The sequence below is a fragment of the Mauremys mutica genome, chromosome 9, assembly GCF_020497125.1.
Source record: "Mauremys mutica isolate MM-2020 ecotype Southern chromosome 9, ASM2049712v1, whole genome shotgun sequence".
Classification (NCBI taxonomy): domain Eukaryota; kingdom Metazoa; phylum Chordata; order Testudines; family Geoemydidae; genus Mauremys; species Mauremys mutica.
The window spans coordinates 28,294,285-28,317,476 of NC_059080.1; the positions used below are offsets into that span (position 1 = coordinate 28,294,285).

The window sequence follows — 23,192 nt, forward strand, 5'->3', positions numbered from 1 at the left end:
GTTTGGGGGCGAAGAATATATGAACTGTGTGGATTCCTGTTGCCTCTCCTTGTTGAGGAGAGTCTCACAATTTCTGGCCTACTTGGGCAGTAGGGTTGACATCTCGGTGTCCTAACGTGAGCTCCTAGATACAGTGGTGAATGGTAGAATATAAGGATGGATACCTTGTCTAGAGCAGAAGGGCAAAATCTCACTCCCTTTTGATAAGAACATAGGTTTTACTCTCCTTCTGACTTTTCGGGGGGTTTGTAGGAATTGTCAGGAAAGTCAACACAAAGATTAGTAGTTAGTGGCATCAAAGCATTTATAGTGATGTTGCTTTTTGATCCCTCTGTCAGCTGTTCCTATTATCATACAGCAGAATTTGCCAACTATTGGATTGTTCACCTGCTAATAGAAAACATGAGCTGTTTCAGGTTTGTTTTGCCCCAATGATGACTGGTGTTGCAATAGTAAATCCTGCTCAGCATAAGCAATGCAGGTTCCGATGTCTGTAAGTTCTTGGCTGAGGTGCCAGTGGGCTGAATCCACCATCTGTGGCATTATGACTGAACCCCTCAGCAACTGAATCCCATCTAAATTCAACACTGAGCCTCAGTGCAACAGCATCATGAATACTCAGAAAAATCTGTTAAATGGCTGCCCACTTTCCAGCGGGCATGGTGCCATTTTTCTTGGAATTGAAATATGGACAGAAGACTTGCATCTCACCTATACTTCATTGCATATTTGTGGGAAGGCTGATGCGGAATCACTTGTAAGTGGCCTGATTCTTGGAAGGCACCAAACTGCAATTTCTTGAGTCAGGTCTCGACACAGTCAAGCACAACCTTCTCTTGGAATTGTGAGGTAGAGAGACAGGCTGAGGCCAAGAGAGGAGAAGCAACCATCAGACCTATCTTATGTCTTTAAAAAAGGCTTCAATGTATACTTTCAAGTCTGTTTTAACAAAAACAGCCATGGCATTTTTCAGTTTTTGGGGGAAGGGGTAGGGAAAGGAGAGGGTGGCGTTTTGTTTTAATAAACCAGTCATCTTTCAACTTCTAAAATAACTCTTGTCTCCCCGGGATGTGTAAAGTACTTCCCACCTCCTATACCGAATGCGTTCTCCCACTCCTTGTCTAACAGGCAGCTGAGAAGAGTGAATAGACCAATATGGATCTTCTGGCTTCCAGTTCTGAAATGGAGCTATCATTTGGGAGCAGACCCAAGGCCCATTGTGCCATATAACACTCTCCCCCACCACCTGGGTTTTGGAGTGATGGGAGGGAAATGATATGCCTTAGCCTTCCTAATTCTTCCTCCCACCCAAATATGACTTTTTAAAAAATACTTAGGTACTTCTCTCACCTGAGGCAGTAATGAAGTGACTAATGCCATCTCCTTGGCCCCAGGAAGGTGAAAGAGGGAATCAAGGTCTGTGGTGATCAGCTCAGAGAGGAGGAGCAAAAAGCCCATTTACATGAGCTCCCCATTGTCAAGGAGATCCATACACTTCTCCTCTTCTCAGGAACCAGGTTCAACCACCCTCAGAACTGGTCAGCTTTGTTTACATTATCATGTGGGGAACCAGTTCCTTTTATAACAGTGTAAACAGGGCCCATGATTTTCTTTAGTGAGCCTATATTTTGTGTTGGACCTGAATCAAAACAGTGGATTAAAAATGCCCATAAATTCTGGAGAAATCTGGATCCAAGCTATTTCAATTCAGTTCACATTTCTGATTTTTTTTTAAATTTTTTGAAAGATTTCAATATCTACTTTCTAAGAAAAGTGTTTGGAGTGTAATCTTAAAATGCCACGTGGGTAAGTAGAAGTGAAAATGGAATAGAGCAGTGCCCAATGTGGCTCTCGAAGAGAGAGAGCAGTGTGTGTTGTGAGTCAGGCGCAGCATGAGGATACAAGTGCTTGCCTCACTGTTGGCAGAAACCTTGCCCCTTTAAAATAAATATCATAATGACACAGAATCAGTGCCAAAGCAGTCTCAACTCTGCCACAGTATCTCCTGGAACTTGAAAGCACATAATCAAGTAAATGGGAGCTAGATACGTGCTTGCTTTTAAAATCATCTAGCATTGCTGGCTCATGCCTCAGCCACACTTGTTTCAAATATGGCTGCAGGCTGCTGTTATATCTCTATCAAAGAGAAAACAAATGTGGCTTCTGAAAGGTTTAAAAACCTTTATTATTACCAAGGGCAAGTGCAGCCCCTTCTGTATTTCATCACTTGTATGGAAAATGCAGCTGGTACAACAGTAGCAGCACCGCTAACAAAACTACAGATTAAGATTGCTGTGAAACGTGACTCAGCAAAGGGTATGGACTTGTATCTGAAAATGTGATGCACCCTGTACGTGTGACATTTTTCTTCCAGAACCAGCTTTAAGATCGGCTCTAGTTTCTGGCAAACTTTCTGGAAATGCTATTCATTAATCTCATGATACATCATGGCCTGACAATTCAGAATACCTGTAGCTTCTTCCTCTTGTTATTTTGATTTTAAAAAAGGTAGGACTTCATTCACTTCAGTCTTCATTTTTTCACTTATATAATGCCAGGTAAATCGCTTACCTATTAACAAGTGACAGGAAATTGTACAACGTTGTTTCTTACACAATTTAAAATTGACATTTGTATATATCAGACTGTTGAAAGCAAATGCTATATTGTAGGTGGGGTTGGTTACACCACCCCAATAGGTTCCATTATAATCCTGTTTTCAATTACTTATGAGTTTGCCAGACATGGCCATAACAGGGCACTGGAACTGAGAATAGGGAGCTTGTGTTTCTTACACTTCCAATGATGCCTCTGCTGGGCATGGATAGTATGGATGAGGAAGCTAATTCAAATGCAGAGAAGATAAGAGCTGGACCAGAGGCTGGAAGGGAGTGGAAGAAGTAGACTGGGACAAGGAGCCTGGGGGTGGGACTAGAGTTGGCAGGGGGTGGGAGACTGGGAAATAGGCAGCAAAGATTGGAGCTGGCAATGCAAGAGATTAGGACCCTGTGGGTGGGAGGGAAGAGGAGACCGAGCACCTGAGGAACTAGGATCCAGAGGGAGAACTGAGACTGGCTGGGCAAAGAGACTGGGGCAAGAAGCTGGGTGGGGAGGACACTGAGATTGGACAAGGAGGCTGGGGAGGGCAGTGAGTCTGGTTGTCAGTGGGGATGAGGAACATGTGGTGGAAACAGAGGGCTGGGAAGAGGGGAAAGAGATCAGATTAAGGGCCAGAGGGGCAACTGGGATTGGCTGGGCAAGGAGATTGAGAATGTCGGGGAGACTTGGACTTTCTGTGGTGGGACTAGGACTGGAATGAGAAACCAGACTTGTTTTCAAAGAGGACTAATGCACAAAAAGCAGAAGTTTGAAAGATGAAGTTTAGTATGGACATAATCCTCATTGAAGATTTGTGACCTTTCTTTGTTTGAGAAAAACTTATCTGATTTGATGAATCTTATAACCATTTAATATTATAGCTTGAATACTCATTCAGTATTTTTTATTGTTGGGAGGTAAGTACTTAAAGATAGGCACAATGGACCTTATCCAAGGCTCACTGGAAGTCTTTCCATTTACTTCAATAGACTATACATCAGGCCAAATGTTCATGCACTTAATAAAAATGCATTTTAAAAAAGTCTTTTCTAACCTACAACATTCTAGCCAAATGCCAGCCAATTTATCTCTTCTTGTTCCTCCGGTTATCTCTATATTTTAGGGGGGGGGGAAATGAACTGAAAACTATTCTAAAGTCTTAAATCAGTTTAAGATTGATCTAAAGTTGTAAATATAAACTGGGGTAAAAAACCATTATAAACTTAAAAAAAGGTGTGAACATTCAATTGTTCCCTAGTACACTTTCCTGAAACGTATTTTACTGAAAATATCTTTTGATTGGAAAACAATTTTCACTTTATGTAATTGTCACCCATTGGACACTGCTGCCAGATATTATTAGGCACTGATCATGTTTAAGATTAGTTGCAAGAACAAAATGAAAATTAAGATAAAATCAGAAATATATGCTGAAATCCCCCACTAACCAGATGATAGACTGCCTTCAGTGAAGAAATTAAAATATGTTTAAATTTAGTTTTTCCCTCCTTGAAACCTACTAGTACTTCCTGGATTGCTAAAAACATTACAGAATTCACCATTCTGTGATAACATTGCTACAATCGTCCTATGTTACATTGCCCCATGACTTGTATTGATCTGATAAGCTACATTAAAAGGGGTATTCAGTACCTATTTGGGGGTTAAACTTATAATCAAATTGTGGTCCCCCTGAATCAATGGACATTTTTCCATTGACTCTGATAGCAATAGGGCTAGTCCCTTATTCTGAAAACACCAGCATGTCAGTAGTCCCACAGAAGTGCCTAAGTGTTTGCACAATTGGATCCTTAATTTTTAATAGAGTGTTACATTTCACCTTAAAATTAAAACAAACGAACAATCAAAAAAGTCCTTTTTATGGTTGCTAAACATCCTTTTCACTGCTCACCTAGACTCTTACTGAGCATGCTTCTGACTTCTGTCATGTCTTGGTAGATTCGTGGTGCTGCATGATCTTAAGATATATATTCAGAATAAAGTGAAGATTTATAAAAACACCCTGATTTAGAATAAACACAACAATGCAATCATTCTGTCTGTTTCCATGTTATAGAGGCTAGTTTACCTTAAACTGTAATGACAAAAAGTGTGGTGATTTAACAAATGTAGATACTATATTTACATTGAACAATTGGGTATTTCACTGCAGTAGAAAGGCGGCATTGCTTTAATATCTAGGTGATGTGGTATTTTAGTAAAATAGAGCGCATGGTTGTCTGGACATTTGTGTTCTGCAAATTGTGTTTATTATTGATGCTCTCTATCCTCCCACTGCCGCATTTTGCTTGGATGCTGTAACTGGACTTAGATATTTCCTGGCATCAGTGCTAACTTGGGTAAACCAGAAACTGTAAATACAGTTCCACTGAGCAGCTTCCCCTCTCTTTAAGCACAGACACTGAATGCAGGCATTTTACTAACAGAATGTTTCATTTTATAGGCAGTTTTCTATCAGCAAAATCACCTCCAGTGGGAATTCCTGTTCCTTAAATGTCATACTTTTACTTGCAAAGAATCCTGTGGCACCTTATAGACTAACAGACGTTTTGCAGCATGAGCTTTCGTGGGTGAATACCCACTTCTTCGGATGCAAGCTATTCACCCACGAAAGCTCATGCTGCAAAACGTCTGTTAGTCTATAAGGTGCCACAGGATTCTTTGCTGCTTTTACAGAACCAGACTAACACGGCTACCCCTCTGATACTTGATACTTTTACTTAGGACTTTGTTTTTTAGAGTTGATTCCCCCCCACCCCCTCTTACTTCTCAGTCCATCTCCACTGGTGTCCTAGCAGACAACCTAAGGGTTTATTGTCTACAAGAGAACACTCAGGAAAACTAATCCAAATTAGTTAAAGGTGTGAATTTAAAGTGGATTAGTTAAATCACATTAAACCCCTGTGGATATTTTTATTCAGAATTGAAGTGGCCTTAATTTGATTTTGCTTAACATTAAAATAAATCTAATTTAAGGCAACTATAATTCTGATTAAGAGCATCCACACAGGGGTTTAATGTGGTTTAACTAATCCACTTTAAATTCACACCTTCAGTTAATTTTCCTGTGTCCCTATGTAGACAACACAATTTCTTTTGTTATGAATTTGCTTTTCCTCTAAGGATTTGAAGATTTATACCATTCATCTCCTTTGTTTAATGCCAGCAGGAATGGCTGCTTAACAAAAAAAAGTATTCATTTTAGTTGTCTAATTCCATTTTCAAAGTTCTCTGTATTGCCATCCTCATTAACATTTTTACTCGTTATTCCTGCAATCTGTTCTGCTCTCTGTTTCCACCCATGTTTCTCACCTGTCATCTCCTATGCATGTGCCTGGTTCATACCTATTTTCATGCTTCCCCATAGCTTTAGAACATGCTTCCTGTTAACCTATGCAAAGTGCCTTCCTCTTCTGCTTTTAAAAATTCCTTATAAAATCTCTATTTAAAGTGTTCCCGCTGAAATACCTATTCTGCGATTGTTCTGTTTGGTTTTATTATACCCCATATGCTGTTAGATTGCAAGGTCTTCAGAGCAGGGGCTTATGTTTGGCACATTTCACCTATTGTACAGTGTACAGTCAAGTTTTCTAAATGTATTATTTACTGGGCCAGGATATCCCTCTCTCTTTCATTGGAGCATATCAGCTTCATTATAGCTAATCTCAGCCTCTGGTTTGCATCCTGGGCGCAGACAAACTATACTGATTTGCTAGACACTGGGTAGAATTTTCAAAGCACCTAATTGATTCAGGAGAGTGAGTTCTATTTTCAAAAGTCAGATGAAAGTAAAAGGGCCTTAGGCATCTAAGTACCTAAGTCACTTTTGAAAATGGCAATCTGGTTCCTAAATCACTTAGGCATTTTTTGAAAAATTTCCTCTGTGTCAAAATGTCTATTCTGTAAACCTGACATCTTGCTCAGACCAGTCTGAGTTATTGCCATCACATTACATTGCACACTTCCCTCTGATACCCTGTCTGGCTTTGCTTCCACCATCTGTTTAAGGTCTTCCCCTACAGAAGTCAAAAGCTTATGCTTATAAAAAAGTAGTTTTTGGAATTTTTTTTTCAGTATCTCCATCTTAAGGAACTGTATTTCCTTCCTGATTTATGTGACGTAAGAACTGTACATAGGTCTGGTTTATACATAAAACTTAGGTTGACTTAGCTATATCACTTAGGGCTATTAAAAAAAAATCACATTCTTTGCAACATGGGAACATTGATCTAACCCCTAGTGTAGAGAACTAGCTACTGCCTCTCAAGGAGGTGGATTTACTACAGTGATGGAAAAAACCCTTATGTTACGGTAGTGTCTACACCACAGCAACATAGCTACAGTGGTGCAGCTTTGCTGCTGTGGTGCTTGTAGTGTAGACATGCCCTCAGATGGAATAAAGAACCCAAAGAATCAAAGGTGTTACCACAACCTTGTAACTGTCCAACATGAAACAGCTTTAAACAAGGTTTCAGGTTTAGTATGCAGAGACCTCAGCCTTCTTAGTACCATGGCAAATGCATGATAAATCCTTTTATTAAAGATACAGAAAAGAATACAAATATTTTAAATGTAAGGTATTGGCTAAGGCTTTCATTTTAACATCCCTTGTTCTCTTTCCCATTAGCTAGAGAGTTTTTAGAAGGAAACCAGTGCATTTGACAGTTGTTTAGGTGGTAATAACTGTCCTTGCTGAATTTCATTGAGATGGGCTGGAGCTACTGCTGTTGCTGTTCAAGTCCAGTCCCATTTCCTAGACAGCAAAACAAGACAAACCCATACAAAGAGGGGAGAAAGAAAAGAATAGCAAAGATACATGCTACATTTCCTGTCTCTCGTATTGACTCTTACTTGCAGTCTCACTGCTGGAAAAATAAAGGCATAGCCACCTAGTTTTATCACTGCAAGACCTGGTAAACTTGTACCAGCATCTGGTCAGAGGTTACAGCAGTGTTGCAAAATATACAGTCTTTGCTGGCTACGTCAGACTTTTATTTAGACCAGTGGTTCTCCAACTCGTTCTGCTGCTAGTGCAGGGAAAGCTCCTGGCGGGCTGGGCTGGTTTGTGTACCTGCTGAGTCCACAGGTTCGGCTGATCGCGGCGGCCGTGGTTCGCTGCTCCAGGCCAGTGGGAGCTGCTGGAAGCAGCGCGGGACGAGGGATGTACTGGCCGCTGCTTCCAGCAGCTCCCACTGGCCTGGAGCAGCGAACCACAGCCACTGGGAGCCGCGATCGGCTGAACCTGTGGACGTGGCAGGTACACAAACCGGCCCGACCCGCCAGGGGCTTTCCCTGCACAAGCGGCAGAAAAAGTTTGGGAACCACTGATTTAGAGAGAAGGCAAAAGGAGAGGGATAGGAAAGAGAGAGAAATAAAGTGGGAAAGGAAAAGAACAAAAGTGTGTATGTGTCTGTCTGTCCGTCTTTCTCATATCCCAGATTGTGTGTGGGATTTAGCTGGAGCCAGTGAAGTGGCAAAGTCCCCTGGGTCCCTCTCTTTGGCCTGGCTGGGTTAGGACATGTCTAAGATTAAGATGAACGTCTGGGGTCACAGGAGATGAGTGTGACAGTCAGGGACAGGGCCAAATTCTCTCCCAGTCCTCTGATGCCCCAGAAACTGCTCAGACCCACTTTTTTAGTGTTCAGGCTGCATTTTTATTCTAAACTCTTCCACCCACGCCAGTACAATGCTACACCACAGTCTTAAATCCCTATATCTTTCAGCCCTTCCAGCTCTAGGAAGCTCTTTCATCTTCCTCTGGCCTCCTCTTCCTCATAACAAATATTTCCTTCCTGACTTCTACCAGGTTGTTCAGCTGAGGGCTCATCAGTTGCTTACCTTCCCCAGCCTCTCCTTCTGATTAGCTAATTATTCAACCAGTCATCACAGGGGGAACTGAGGTGACAGTGATCAGGGTGCTGTAAGATCTCAGTACTCTGTCACACAGCTGTAATGGTAAAACTCGCTGCAGCAGTTGTTGGCAGACATCTTTGTCTGTTGCTAATTTCCACCAAAAGTTTTTGCTTTATATATACATATAAAAAACCTTTCGGTCTTTTTTGCTGCTTTTCCCATCAACACTTATTGTGTTAAGTTATTGTGACACTTTCTCACAGCTGAGGCCCAATTATCGTAGCAGGCCTTTCTTTTGAAATAGCTTTCTTCCTGCTCACTTGTGTGTGGCTCAGGCAAGCACCATTGCCTGAGCTGGAACTAACTATCTTTTTTTTTTTCTTTTCTGTTTCTTCTCCTGTGACACTCATCCACCTGTCGGACAACTTCTCATACTCACAATTAGTAGTGAACATGCCTGAGCTAGAATTCTTTTTCCTCAGATTCCACTTCTTTGAGTCAAGGACACAGTGCAGCCCAAGTGCAAGGGAGAGAGAGAACTTTTTTTTTTGTGCAGTTAAAATAGAGAGGAAGACAGTGCAGCATATTTCAGCACATGCTAGTATATCTCATCATGGGCATTAGTCCAATCTTTCAGACGACATGTGCAAAGTTAAACCATTTTATGCCCTTCACTGGTTTTAAACTATTGCTAAGAAATATACAAGCCTATTACAGACTGGAGCCACAGTGTGAAACAACAGAACTTCAGAGTACAAGGAGTCAGGAATTGCATGTGTGGGTTTCTTAACTATGTCCCTGACTCCCTGTATGACCTTAGGATAATAATTTGATTGTTTACCCACATACAAAATAGGAGGTGTTGAGAGTTTTAATAAAATAATGTTCAGAAAGTTCAAGGATCATTGCATGAAAGCACTATAGGGCTGAATACAGCAGTCATTGAGCATACAAAACACCTGTTTGCTTCCACTTGGCTCCCTTTGGACCAAATTATATAATTATAGTCTCAATCTACACTGTGTAAGCCTATCATTATTATTTTATTATTCTCAGCACTGCCTCCCCAGTAATTCACAATTACTTGGAGGAACTAGTGATTACCACAATAATAAAGCACTAGTTTACTGATAGCTGAATTAATTTTTCTAAAATGCTATACTCAGAGAAATTCATATCAATACAAGATAGAAAAAAATGGAACTCAAACTCCAATCCCTAGGTGAATGGTTAAAGCAGAGAGCCACCCAAATGAAATTCTTTTTTGTATGCTTACTGCATGCTGTCATGTTATGAGACAGCCTGGTCCTTTGACAGTGAATTTCTGTATTCTTCCATTGTCAGCTGCCATACTGTTTGCACCATTAAGTAAATGTCTTCCAAACCGTGCCCCAGGGAGCTATTACAGAGCAGTATGAGTCATAAAAACAGCAGATTTTGCTTTTCTGTCGTAGAGCGTACCTGGCATAAAGGCACATTTAGTGCAACCAGCTACACTATTTCCTTATCATGCCATGTCACATTTGTTCAGTATTTCCTAGAACAGAGCAAGTAGTGTGTGCAAAAAACAACACTCCCCCCTCCACCTTTTTGTGACCATTGATTTAATTTTTTTAAATAAAGTTGCTTAAATTGCATTCACCTCACTTTTGTTTTCAGCACCTATTTTAGTGACCTTGTTTCCTGGCAGGCTTGTCTGCAAAAAGAATAAGTTTTAAGCAAATATTCTACTATTAGCTGAAAGCATATTTGGGATTTACAATTTTAAGTATTCAGATAAGAAATCTAGTTATAAGTTATCCAATCAGGGAACAGAAATATCATGTGACCTATGTTTTCAGTTAAAAATGTTCGAATTTTGAATATTTAATGTTCAGTGCAATATTTGCAGTGAATAGTTTGTGAGCAATCCACAGGCTGAAATATGTTCACATAAAACATTGATCAGATATTTTAGAAGAAGGAACAAAATAAATGAAAAATATTATTTGTTTAAAGACATTTCAAGAACAGAAAAAAAAAGCTTATTTGTTACTAATAATTTGTTGTGAACAGTTTACTAACTGTATTGGTATAGTGCACAAACCCTTCCCCACTTTCCACAAACATGAAAGAACAAATATTGTAAGTCTTGTTGTGCATGCCACATATAAAATCTGATGTTGCCTATAATAAACTTTTGTTGAATTTGAATGACAGATTTCATCCAAAGCTTTGTTCAGGAATTACTGTTATTACTATTCACTAGTAGCAGCTACTAGCACTCCTGAACCCAAAGTCATGGTAACATTTTTACACAAGATTTCTGGTTTCCGACTTTGCATACCTGTAATTTAAAAATAGATTTTAAATAGTAGATTCATAGATTCCAATGCCAGAAAGGACCACTGTGATTATCTAGTCTGAACTTCTTGATAATGCAGGCCATAGAATTTCCGCAAAATAATTACTAGATCATATCTTTTACAAAAACATCTAATTTGATTTAGAAATGGACAGTGATGGCGAATCTATCATCACCATTAGTAAATTTTTCCAATGGTTAATTACTCTCATCGTTTAAAAAAATTATGCCTTGTTTCCAATCTGAATTTGTCTAGCTTCAACTTCTAGACATTGGATGATGATATACCTTTCTCTGGTAGATTGAAGAGCCCATTATTAAAAATGTTTTCCCCATGATACTTGTAGACTGTAATCAAGTCACCTTTTACCCTTCTCTTTGCTAAGCTAAATAGATTGAGCTCTTTGAGTTTTTTGTCTTGAGCCTCTTTGGTGTTTCGTGTAGCATATGGTAAAGGAATCGATCAGCATCTTTCTTAGGAAAATAGTGGAAGGTTTATCTCCTTTCTATGAACCTATAACTCCAAGGAAACCCATAAATGTAACCAGAAGGATTAAGTTTTTGCAGCTGAAACTGTATGTTTGATTATTCCTCTACATAGAATTTTTTAGTGATAACTGAAATTTATTCTAAGCAGTTGGTTCTGGCTATCACAAATTAAGAATAAAGTGTGAGTAGATGTTAAAGCAGTGTCCTGGGAGACATATTCCCCATCTGTAAAATGGGACTAATGATACGTACCTATCTCATAGAAGTGTTGGTAAGCTTAATTGACTATTATAAACTGGTTAGGGGTCCTCAGATGCAAGGCACTATATAACTTATACATTATTTGTATCAGTGATAATAAATACAATTAACTACACTCACTTTTCACTGTTCTTTTTTTCTTTGTCTGCTTGCATTAAAGACAGGAGGTCCCCAAGGAGAGAAAAACAAATCCTACCCATCTTAAACCTCTGTTACCATGGTGCACATTTTTGCTCTTTGTGGAGCAATATTAAGGTTGCATAATACTTTCATTATAAATCAGTCTTCAGATGCCCATTATTTTGATACACTTTAATTGTTTATGCTGAAATTATCCATGCTTCTTACCTACCTCAGGTGCATTTTTTATTTTTAAATTTGAGTACAAGATAATGAAGCCATTTCTATGATGAAGTTAATGGAGAAACAGGTGGCTCTGTCAATGTTTTAGCAGGTCTAGGCCCTGATTCAGCAAAGTATTTAGGCGTGTTTCTCCTAATTTTAAGCACATCAGTAGTTCATTTGAACTGAATGGGACTACTCATGTATTAAAGTTATACTTGTGTGTAAGTATTTTGCTGATTCAGGGCCCTTGTGACTTCCAGGTATGGAGCAGGAACTTGCAGTTGGCAGTGGAGATATTGTTAGGGTCAGGAAGGTGCCTTTCACTGTTTCCACGTAAATCCAACCAGCTCATTTATAAACCACAGGCCACCTCAACTTCTAGCATTTCCTAACTTTGAGAGCAACTGAATATTCTCTTAAACTAGTTTTCTGTATGGAATATTATTTATATCCACAATGAAAAAACAAAATATAACTTTGCCTGCCTCCCTGTTCTTCCCCTACTCACACACTTTCTTTTAGTAATGGAGCAAAGTAGCAAGAGATGCCAGTTCAGCAGTAATATCACACTGAATTTATTTTCCCTCTAAAACCACCAATTTAATGAGCATAATATCACACATAAGAGATCTTAAAAAGAAATGTAATTACAAAAATCTAAAATAGGAAGTATTTACAGAAAATACATCACATTTTCAAATAATATGAAAGATAGCATATTACTTCCTTAAAATAGCCTTACATAACATACCATCATAGGCCATTTTAATGCTTTTTTTTCATTGTTATACTGAAAGAAACTACCTCTCCTTTCCAACTCTCTCATTTCCTTACATTTCCTCCTTGTGGTCTTCAGGGCTGAGAACGCAGGTCAGCAAGCAGGATTATACACAGAGAAAAAAATGTGAAAATATGTGGGGTTTGCCATCAAACAAATTAATTTGCTCATTACACTTAGTTTTCTCTTACAGCTTATTCCACAGGAGGCAAAATCACTGCCCTGTATGATCAAACAAATGGTTTGCTGTGTTGCTGAGCTTATGGAAAAAAATCACTTTTTCATGATGTACAACATAAACCTGCAATAAGACTGCTTTTATGATAGATTAAATCAATAATGTTCTATATTCTGAGTCCATCGTCTTTTCTTCTATATAGCTGTCAGCTGAATATCACCCTTCTAAAATAGCTTTGATGAAAGCTACCATCTGATTGGCTAAGTTTCCCATCCATTTACATGTGTACACACACACACACACACACACACACACACACACACACACACACTATAATTTTGTGTTCATTATTTGATTAATGACAACTAACCATCGTAGCTGAACTTTCAAAAATTGATGATCAGTCTATACAGATTTTTTTTAAATAATTACATTTCAATAATTAATTCAAAGAAACTGTGATATACTGGCACACATTTAGGAGGCAGCTAAATTTGTCAAATATATTATGTCGTTTATTATATGCTTAAATCTTGTGTCACCACAGACAAATCCATAACAACTTGTCCTGCCTGGTATTCTTGTTAAAAATTTCACAAGACCAATAATGGAATGTGCAAATGCAGTTCCCTCAGGATAGGCTTCAGCCCTACTGGTGTGGTGGTATTGCCAGCAGCCAGTATCTATATTATCCACGGTGTGTGGATAAATAAAGAAGGTCAATCACCTGGGCTGTCTCTCAATCTCTTTTCACCAGTATTAAGTTTGACCTGAAGTTTTTAAAATTCATGTATATTTGGAAAAGTTCAATACGTTTAAATTACTTAACACTTACGTTTACTGTTAACGTTAAAGAAGATTTTAAAAAAAGACTCCGACTCTCAGATGTGCCCCTTTGTAACTGCTCTTGTTTGGGAGGGAAAATTTAAAACTGATTTTAGTCTTTCGGTATTTGAATTTTGGGCTTGTCCTCTTTTGGTATTTTATTTAGCTCTTTGAGGTAAGTTTAAATATCTGTCTGCCATTGTCCAATTTTCTGAGAAAAATCCATCAATAACTGTCAGGTCTCTTCCTTATATAAACATTATGTAATTGTAGGGCCTCTTCCTCTCTCACTGGTTCCCTTTACTGACGCGGACATCACTACCATTCTGAGTCCTGACCTAACTCAAGAAAGGAGCAACAAACTAGACCTAGGAATAGGGCTGCACCTCACACACGCACTACGAAGGAGAAGATAGATGAGGGCTTTGCTCCTAGAGCATATTCCTGGCCATCTTCCCCCCTACCCTCTCCCAGCTCCATCAAAATGGGGGGGTCATTGGTGAAATTCTATTCTTAAGCAATATAGGTACAAAGGTGGGTTTCAAGTTTAGTATTTTTTATTCTAAAAAAATACTAAAAATGTGTTGTCTAGAGAAACAAGACATGTTAGCCCAAATCTGAATAACTCTCTCAATGTCAATTTAGGAACATGACTCCCACTATTTTAGTCACATGGGGGTCTTTTCCATGGGGACACTGTGTTTAAAAAAATAGTTGTTAACTATGACTACTCAGTTAAATAAAGGAAAAGACAATATTAAATAAAGCAAAACACAAACTAGCGATAATGGTTACCACAGTCACAATCTCTTCTGGATGCTTCCCCGAGGACAGCTTTTAACACAGATTGCACGTCTGAGAGTGCGACTGCCTCTGGTGGGGGACTCTTCTCTTGGTAAGGTTAAGACCAAAGGCTCAGATCCACCAAAGGACTTAGGCACCTACAGTGGGAATTAGATGCCCAAGTCCAAAATTTAGGCACCACTGATGTTTTCGGACCCCCAGTTAAACTGCTAGCTTACTCTGGAGGTTCCTAAAATCTCTCAGTGCCTACATTTCCCCAGATGAAGTCCTATAGGTGCCTAAATTTATGCCTCTGGGAATTAACTCTGCGGCTTCAATTTAAGCATCTGGGAGCCTATCTCATGCCCAACCCCAATGTGATCCTTAGATCAGGTAAAGATAGGCATTTCCCCACCTATTTTACCTGCAGGACCCAATCCGATAAGCATACTCAAAGCATGCCTAATTTCACACAAAATGGCGAGGGTGTGTGTGTGGCAGGGGAGTGGAGATGGCCTCCCTTAAACCTTTAGCCCAGTGGTTATGGAACTCCTCCTCAGCCTTACAAGGCCTAAGTCCCTCTGTGGGGGTTTTGGCCAAAGTGGATTGAATAATAGTTAATCCTGTTTCAGTGCATCACAGATACTAAAACAGTTTATAGATGGGCAAAAGAAGAGCTGAGCCCAGGCTGGGAAGGTGTCCGGCCGGTGAAAGAAATACCTGGAGTTTTAAGCTGCAAGCAAGAGCAGCTTGCCTTGAAGAAACTCTGCAATCTGCCTAAAACAACATTTAGGGTGAGAAATTACTGCTTATAACCAGTTTCTTTAGTGTTAAGCTTAACTTGCGTGTTTGTTTCATTTGATGGGTAATCTGCTTTGATCTGTTTGCTAACCCTTATAATCATGTAAAATCTATCTTTTGTAGTTAATAAACTTGTTTTTGTAGTCTCTGAAACCAGTTTGTGGAATTCATAACTGCGGGGGGGGGAAGCTGTGCATATCTTCCTCCCCATGGAGGGAGGGAGCAAATTTTATGAGCTTACGCTGTACAGTTCTCTGTGCAGTGCAAAACAATACAATTTTGGGTTTACACTCCAGTGTGCACTTGAATGCTGGGCAATTCCATAGCTGAGACTTCACATGCAGAGCTGATCTCAGTGTCTGTGTCTTTCTGCAACTGGGTATGTCCCTAGCTGTGTGTGTGCTGGAGGAGGCTTGAGGGGCGGGTTCAGCAGATCAGTGTAAGGGAGCCCAGGCTGATGGAACAGGCGAGCTCAGTGGTACCCCAGTACATCAGGTAGCACCCCAGAAGGAGGGAACCCATCAAACCCATTGTACAATTTTCTCCATCCCATAATGCCATCAGTATCTCATAATTTTCATGCCTTTTTTAAAAATTGCGCACTGTCTGCCATCTCTGACAGAAGCATGGAGCTCGCACAGCTCTGCACTATTGTCATGAACATTGCAAACATGGGATGAACAATCTTCTGGTGTTTGCAGAGCCACAACAATGGGGGGGACGTGATGATTCCTTCAAGGATAGGGTTGCTGAGGGACCTAGTGAAAAACAACTCAAGGTTGTTGGTGACAATCAGAAAGCAGCTGCAGAAGGTGGAATGCCACTTTGGGGCCCAAAAATCAAGTACTGACTGGTGGGATTGCATCATAATGGAGGGTGGATGATGAGCAGTGGCTGCAGAACCTTTGGATGCGAAAGGCCACATTCCTGGATCTGTGTGCCAAGCTCACGCCAGCCCTCCAGCTCATGGACACCAGAATGAGAGCTGGATTGATAGCTGAGAGATCAGTGGTGATCACACAGTGAAAGCTTGCAACACCAGGTTGCTAATGTCAGTGGGAAATGACTTCGGAGTTGAAAAATCCACAGTGGGGGCTGTTGTCATGCAAGTGTTTAGGGCCATTTATGGGGAGTGGTTAGACTGCTTTGGAGTCTCAAAGAAGATCCTGGCTTCAGGCATAGCTGGACCTTCCTGCACTCCACTGCATGTCCCTCCTTCTCACTGTTCATGGCAGGGGTCTCCTTCTTGGGTTGCACTGAGGTATCTACAGTGGTCTTCAGGGTGCTGGTGGGGTCTCCACCAGCACACATATCACTGTAAAAGTAGCAGGTCTGCACTTGGTATCAGATCAACTGTTGGCTCCCCTGCCTCAGTTCCTTCACTTTCACACTCTGCTGCTGTTGATTGATGCCTGTCATATCCCTTCCCCTGCATCCCCTGGGCAATCTTTTCATAGATGACCCTGCTCCTATGAATGGTCCATAGCCATGCCGGGGCAGTCTCTTATCCCCACAGGCTCAGGAGATCCAACATCTCCTGTCTACTCCAGGTAGGAGAATGTCTAAAGCTTGTAGTCAGCATGGTTGGTTGGGCAGTTGCACACAACAAGGGAGAGTTGCTAAATGTGCTCGCCAAGCTAGGCAATCAGGAAAAGGCATCAGAAAAACACAAGAGGGGAGCTCTTCCGGGCTATATGACCCTGGGCAGTGGAGTTCAGAATTGTGACCAGAGCAGTCATTGTCAGGTACTGTTGGACAGCTAGCTATCGGAGGACTGTTAGGGTCAATTCAGGACATGCAGTTGCACTGTGTTGACCATAGTACATCAACCATGACTTAGCACTGTTCGGGGAGGTGGTGTTACTGTGCCACTGCAGCAGGGTGCTTATATGGGTAGGAGACAAATTTTTACTGTAGACACATGAACAAATAAAGTGATGCAAAGCAAAATGCATTGACCTAACTTGGTGGAGTAGATCAGACCAAATTTTGAGAGCATTTTTAAGGATGGGGTTTTAACTTTTTCTTCTCTTCAGTCCATTTTCTGAGACATCCCTTCAGTTTCATCAGAGTTTAATAGCAGCTGAAATTCTGCGTCCAGTAAGTCTAAGCATTCTTATATCATATATAAAAATTTTCCAACGTTCAAAATAGTCTTTTTAGGTTTAAAATCTCTAAGAACTATTTAACTTTAAAGAATCCTCAGAAGTTTGTTTGTTTGTTTTATTTTTAACAGTTCTTGGAGAGGTGATTCTTGTCTTTCTGTGTTTGGTAAGGAAACTGCTTATGTATTGCCAGATAACTAATTCATTCCCCTATTAAATGTCAATAATTTTATACACAAATGGCTTCTGGTGTTGGTAACCAATCTAGCAAGGTTATTGGATTCCATGTTAGTACATAAAGCATCTTTTCATTTATATAGCAATGATATTAGGAAGTTATTATATTAGAAGCTTTGCATTTGGATAACATGTGTAAATATACATCTCAAAAGAAGTTGGTGTGACCTTTTAAACACTTAGGGAATAAACAAAGGCTTTTTCCAAAATATTTCTCATTTATATGTATTTTTGTTAAATTAAGATTTTAGAATATTTATAAAAAATTACTTTCAATAGGGAATTATTTTAGCACCTTTTGAGTACGTTTACCAAAGACTCTTTTCTTGCAAAAGGGGGGCAAAAAACCCCATTTTTACAACATAGTTTTATTACTTCTGATAACATCTCTATGTTCCTCTTTGTCCTTACATTTTTTTTAAGTCAGGACTTCTTTCTAAAACATAAATATTTTGTGAAGTCTTACACCCGACTAGTGTGTCTTCAGTTTTAATAAGGCAATCATGTTGGTTGCCTGCTCTTTGAGCAACTGGTTTTCGTATTTATAATCTACAGTTTATAACATTTACAACTTGCAGTTCCTATCCAATATCTATCCAAAGCACAGTTACAATAACTAATATTTATATATGCCTTTCAAAACAGCATAAAAGAAAATAATATATAAAGTTAAAGCAAAGTAGAAGTTACAAACTGCATTTCAGAGCCTGCTAAACATTCTTTGGGGTAATAAATATAGTGTTATCTCTCTTTGACACTTGAAGTCTGTACCTAGACGACAAAGAAGCACATTTCCTAGCAGTTCCTTTAAATTAGCCTGAACATTTCTTTTAATAGCAAACATGTTATCCTGTAAGCATACTGTATATGAAAATACTTGTATCTCATTCAGTGAAGGTGCAAGTAAGTTTGTAATGACCTAACATTATCAGAATAAATTATAATTTTATGTAATAACCATTTTGGCACCAATAGTGAGGTTTTCCAAATAGCAAATTTATTTTCATTATTTCATGAATTTTGGACATCAGATCTCCATACTATTTTCAGCCTTTGGTTATGAACTGGCTACACATGTACAGACAATATAGCTGCCACAGGGGATTAAACTGGAGGCCTTTTAGCATCAAAATATATTTTTTTATCTAAGATCTGAAAGACGGTCGATTCTTGACTACTTTGGTTTTGCACTTCAAAAATAGTACGTTTGTTTCTAACATTCCCGTTTCCTCACTCTGTAGTGTGAATAGACTCAATCACATACAATTAAAATAATGTGACCATAACAGCGTCCCAAGGCCAGAGGGCAAGGAGCTCCCTCATATCTGGCAATGAATTTCAGGTGTCTTGACCAGTGTACACCAATTCATTGGTTTCATGATCTGTATTTAAAATGTGCCCCGTAGTATATCATTCGAAACCAATGACACACTGGTGATTAGTATCATTGTGAAATATATGTATTAATACTATATGTGGAGTTATAGATGTTCTCTTATAATGTTTTAAAGTATGTATTTGAAGAAGATAACAGATCTACCCAGCTCTTGAATACAAATGAAGCAGGTTTGACAAGTGACAATGGGATTGCAGTTTACATAGATGGTAAACAGAGCCATGAAAGCTCACAAGGTATCTATTGGGTTTCCGGGAAACGGGGTGGGGAAAGCCCGCCCCATGCTAACGGAACCCCCGCCAGCCTAAGGGGAGGTACTACAGGGCCTCAGAAACCCACTAATTGCGGGGGACAACTAATAAAAGAACAGGGACAGGAGCGTGGTCAAAGGGTCATAAGAAGGGAGCCTGACGGGGACACCGAGCAGAGAACCCCGGACAGCGCCCACTAACAAGGTAGCTACAGAGTCAGCATGTCCAGGTCACAAAGGAATGAGTATTTGCTTGTCTGACCATCCTGGTTAACAGGCAGAGACAATGAAGGCATTAATACATGCAGGGTAAACAAAGCCACCAAGAGAGCAAGTTGGGAAGGATGGCGACTTAACAATCTCCCCTGGGGATGGAGATGGCACCCCCAGGAAACCTTCCTCTTGCAGCAGGCTCAATGAATTTTGAGAGAGATGCTTTTCAAAAACTAAAGAGGCCAGAGCTCTTGAGGTCACAGAACGATGGGTCCTTCAGCTAAGGGAGACTGAAGTCTCTGGACATTGATTATAAGCAAGAAACCTGCTTAGGCAAAGATTGTAATTGGCTGAAATTAAATTTTATTCTTAAAAGCATATTCCTGCTTTGGTTTGTTTGTAACACTTTCTGACCTTTATTCCTTCTGCTTGGTATCACTTAACCTATAACTTCTGTTTAATAAACTTGTTTTACTTCTTACTATAAACCAATCCATTGCTTTGATTAGAATGACGTGTTAGTTAACTCCAGTGAGGTGGTAAGCTGTTGATGTATTGTTACTTTAAAGGAAACAGCAAAGTTAATAATTTCTCTAAGTGTACCAGGAAAGGGCTGGATGCTTTAGGGCAGATGGTTTTGGGGAAATATGGGACTGGGAGTGAGTTTGGGGTCACTCCTGCATAAGGTAACTGGGTGATAGACTAGAATGAGTCTGTTGTGTTGTAGGCAGTTGCTGGGGTCTGAGCGCTGAATCAGAGCTGCAAAGCATGCATATGCGCAGGGGACTGCATGCTTGTTTACTGGCTGTTGGTGTCCAGGCTGTGAGCCACAGGAGCAGAACATTTAAGGCACCCAAGGTTATAGGGCAGGAGATGTCACAACCCCTCATTAGTCTAGATTGCACCTCAGAATGTGACAAATAGACATCGAATCATAGGAGATTAGGGTTGGAAGAGATCTCAGGTGGTCATCTAGTCCAACCCCCTGCTCAAAGCAGGACCAAACCCAACTAAATCATGTTGCTTTGAATTTTACTTTTAGTGGAAGTTGTTGTCTCTTATCGGTAATTCAGTAAATATAAGGATATTGAGAAGTGTCTGCAGGTTGTCCTAGTTTGGATTAGGGTTTTTGATTTTAGGAAGAGCAGTAGCTCTTTCTTTTATTTATGGAAGACTCTCCAGGTATAAGATTAACATATAAGCCATACTGCTGTTTTGCACCCATGGGTCGGATTAATTCTGCAATTGTCTGCATGCACGTATAGATTTCTGGCCTGATTTTTTTTTAATTAATTTAGAAGGCCTGGTGTATAATCAGTCTTGCATGTTGACTTTGCAGATTCCTTTTGCTATAATATGTCTGGATGAGGTCACATTTTTATTTGCTAATAAAATAGTACACTATGATCTGGTATGATACTGTATGTGAAACCACTGTATGTTGGGAAACAATGGATAACATGAGCTGTTTTTGCTGAAAGGAGATATGGAGATCTAGATTTAAACTTCAGATTTCTACTAATATTTTCAGTAGAAGATCCCTCTACTGAACTTTGTTTGTAAATTCTGACCAAATGGTGATGTGATTTCAGGGGAAATGACTCTTGGTAAGTCAACTCACCCTGATATTTGGTCATGTGTTGGTATTATATCACACCTTGCAATAATGTTTTATGCTAATATGTATTATCTATTAAGATACATGTGGTGCATGGTAAAAATCTGGAAATATGAACTATAGTTTACTACATTTAATTAGAGCTATTATTTGAAAGGGGTTTACTGATTCATAGACTAATGGACAGTAATCAATTGCTAGAAGCATTCTAGGAGGTTCATAAAGAACTGTATTCATCATTCTATTCAGCACGCCTGTCCTGCCGCAGAGGAATGCGTGTCTCTGGTTATCATTGCCAAACTGCATCTTCTGATTTCTAAAATGAAACTACTTGCTTAAAAGATTAGTTTGTTGTTTATGGAAAAAAAGTGGCGTCTAAAAAAATGATACCCAAAAGCATGGTAGTTATAGTTTTGCATCCTTTTACATGATACATCATGGAACTGAAGCCACCTGTAACTTCTTTATTTCTTTTATATTGTGTTAGTGAGAGAGTTCAAAGCATTTCTACAATGACAGATAATGACTCAGATTTGTTACTTTGCTTTTTCAGCCACTATTGATGTATGTTATTTTCTCACCTTCATATGGTCCTCCTGGATTTTTGTCAGTGTTTTCCACTTCTACTTAGTTCACCCGTGCTGTTAACACCATGCTTCTGTGGATTCTATGGGACCTGGAGGGTAATGCAGAGAGATACTTTGTCTTAGATGCCTAGGACCTGCTGGTTTTTTTTGTATTGACAGGTTTGATGGGTTTTGACCCTGCCTGCTCCATTGTAGGAGGAAGGCATGAGAAGCAAACATCCTCTCAACTTACTGGAGAGATCTATGGTAAACTCTTCTTGTTGAAATTGTTTTGTGGACTTTGGCAAAAAAAATAAATAAAAGATTTGTCTAACATGGGGGCAATGTAGGCCAATGTCAGTGTACCGTTCCATCTGGCCATATTCTAAGTCCAGTCCTTGAGGCAACTCTGATACGTGAACTTTCACTAGATGAGAAATAGGTCTGATTTATATTCTGAACATTTTACATATGCACAACAGCTGTCTTAGCCTCAAATTTAAAGCACGGGTTGCTGTGAAACCGTTTTTGGAGGATTGAGAGGTATTTATGCTCAGATTCAGTTATTCATTTCTTGCTGGTCTAGGCTTTAGAATACCATGGCTACTACTAAATCCATTACTCTTGCTAGATGAACTCTGAATTTGGAATGGAAACATAATTCTAGGCATGTATATTTTCTTAAGTATTTGTGTAATTAAAGAATCTAGGTCTTTGGCAGAGACCTTAACATTTAAGTGTTGCTACTGGAGTTCTGGTAAATGAGTCTGTTGAACTTTAAAGCATTTCTGAACACAGCAGATAGTGACACTGTTATATAGGCTGAGTGTGCATGATGGGGTTCTTCCTGACACCGTCTCAGGAACAGAAAGATGATTCAAACTATTAGAGAGCATTAGAAACTATTAGAGAGCCTTAGAAAAGAGATCCCAGGAAGGAGATGCCTCTGATTTGGCTTAGCCTTTGGATAGCCTGTTAGGTCTCTAAAGCCTACCTTCAGACAGCATTTCCTCCAAATGTTAAATGTTTTCTTTAATAGCATTATCATACTTGAAAATTATACTTCTGGGAGTAATGTAATAGAACTGGCAAATACTGTTTTTGAATACTGTGATATTATTATTGGTTTCCATTAGAATTTAAATTGTTGATTTTCATCCATGTACCCCAAGTGCCTTCGGGTGAGACTGACTCTCCCTGTTGATACTGAGACAGAAACAGTCAGCAGTGGCATTGAGCTGGAGCTCTGTTGGTTCATAATAGAAAGAACTTTTGGCCAGGTGTCCTCCATAAAGGGCCCTCAGTTTTGGAAATGCTTTTCCATCATTTGGAAAAGAAATAATAGTTCGACCTTCAGGGCATGCTACATTCCCCATCTACTTACTAAGACACAAAGGTCCTATAAAAATGACGTTTAATGGAGGAAAAGAATAATTTCTGAGCTTAATTTTTTATTTGGTCATTTTCTCGTTTGCAAGATAGGAGTAGCTGCTGCTTTTGCTTTTGATTTAATTGTAATTTTAATTTTGGG

General features: G+C 39.5%; 1 protein-coding gene across 1 annotated transcript in view; it reads left to right on the forward strand.

Moving 5' to 3' along the window:
* LOC123377890 (connector enhancer of kinase suppressor of ras 2-like) overlaps nt 1-23,192 on the forward strand; it is a 474,233-nt gene that overhangs the window by 79,176 nt on the left and 371,865 nt on the right. The gene's annotated exons all lie outside the window — the stretch shown is intronic.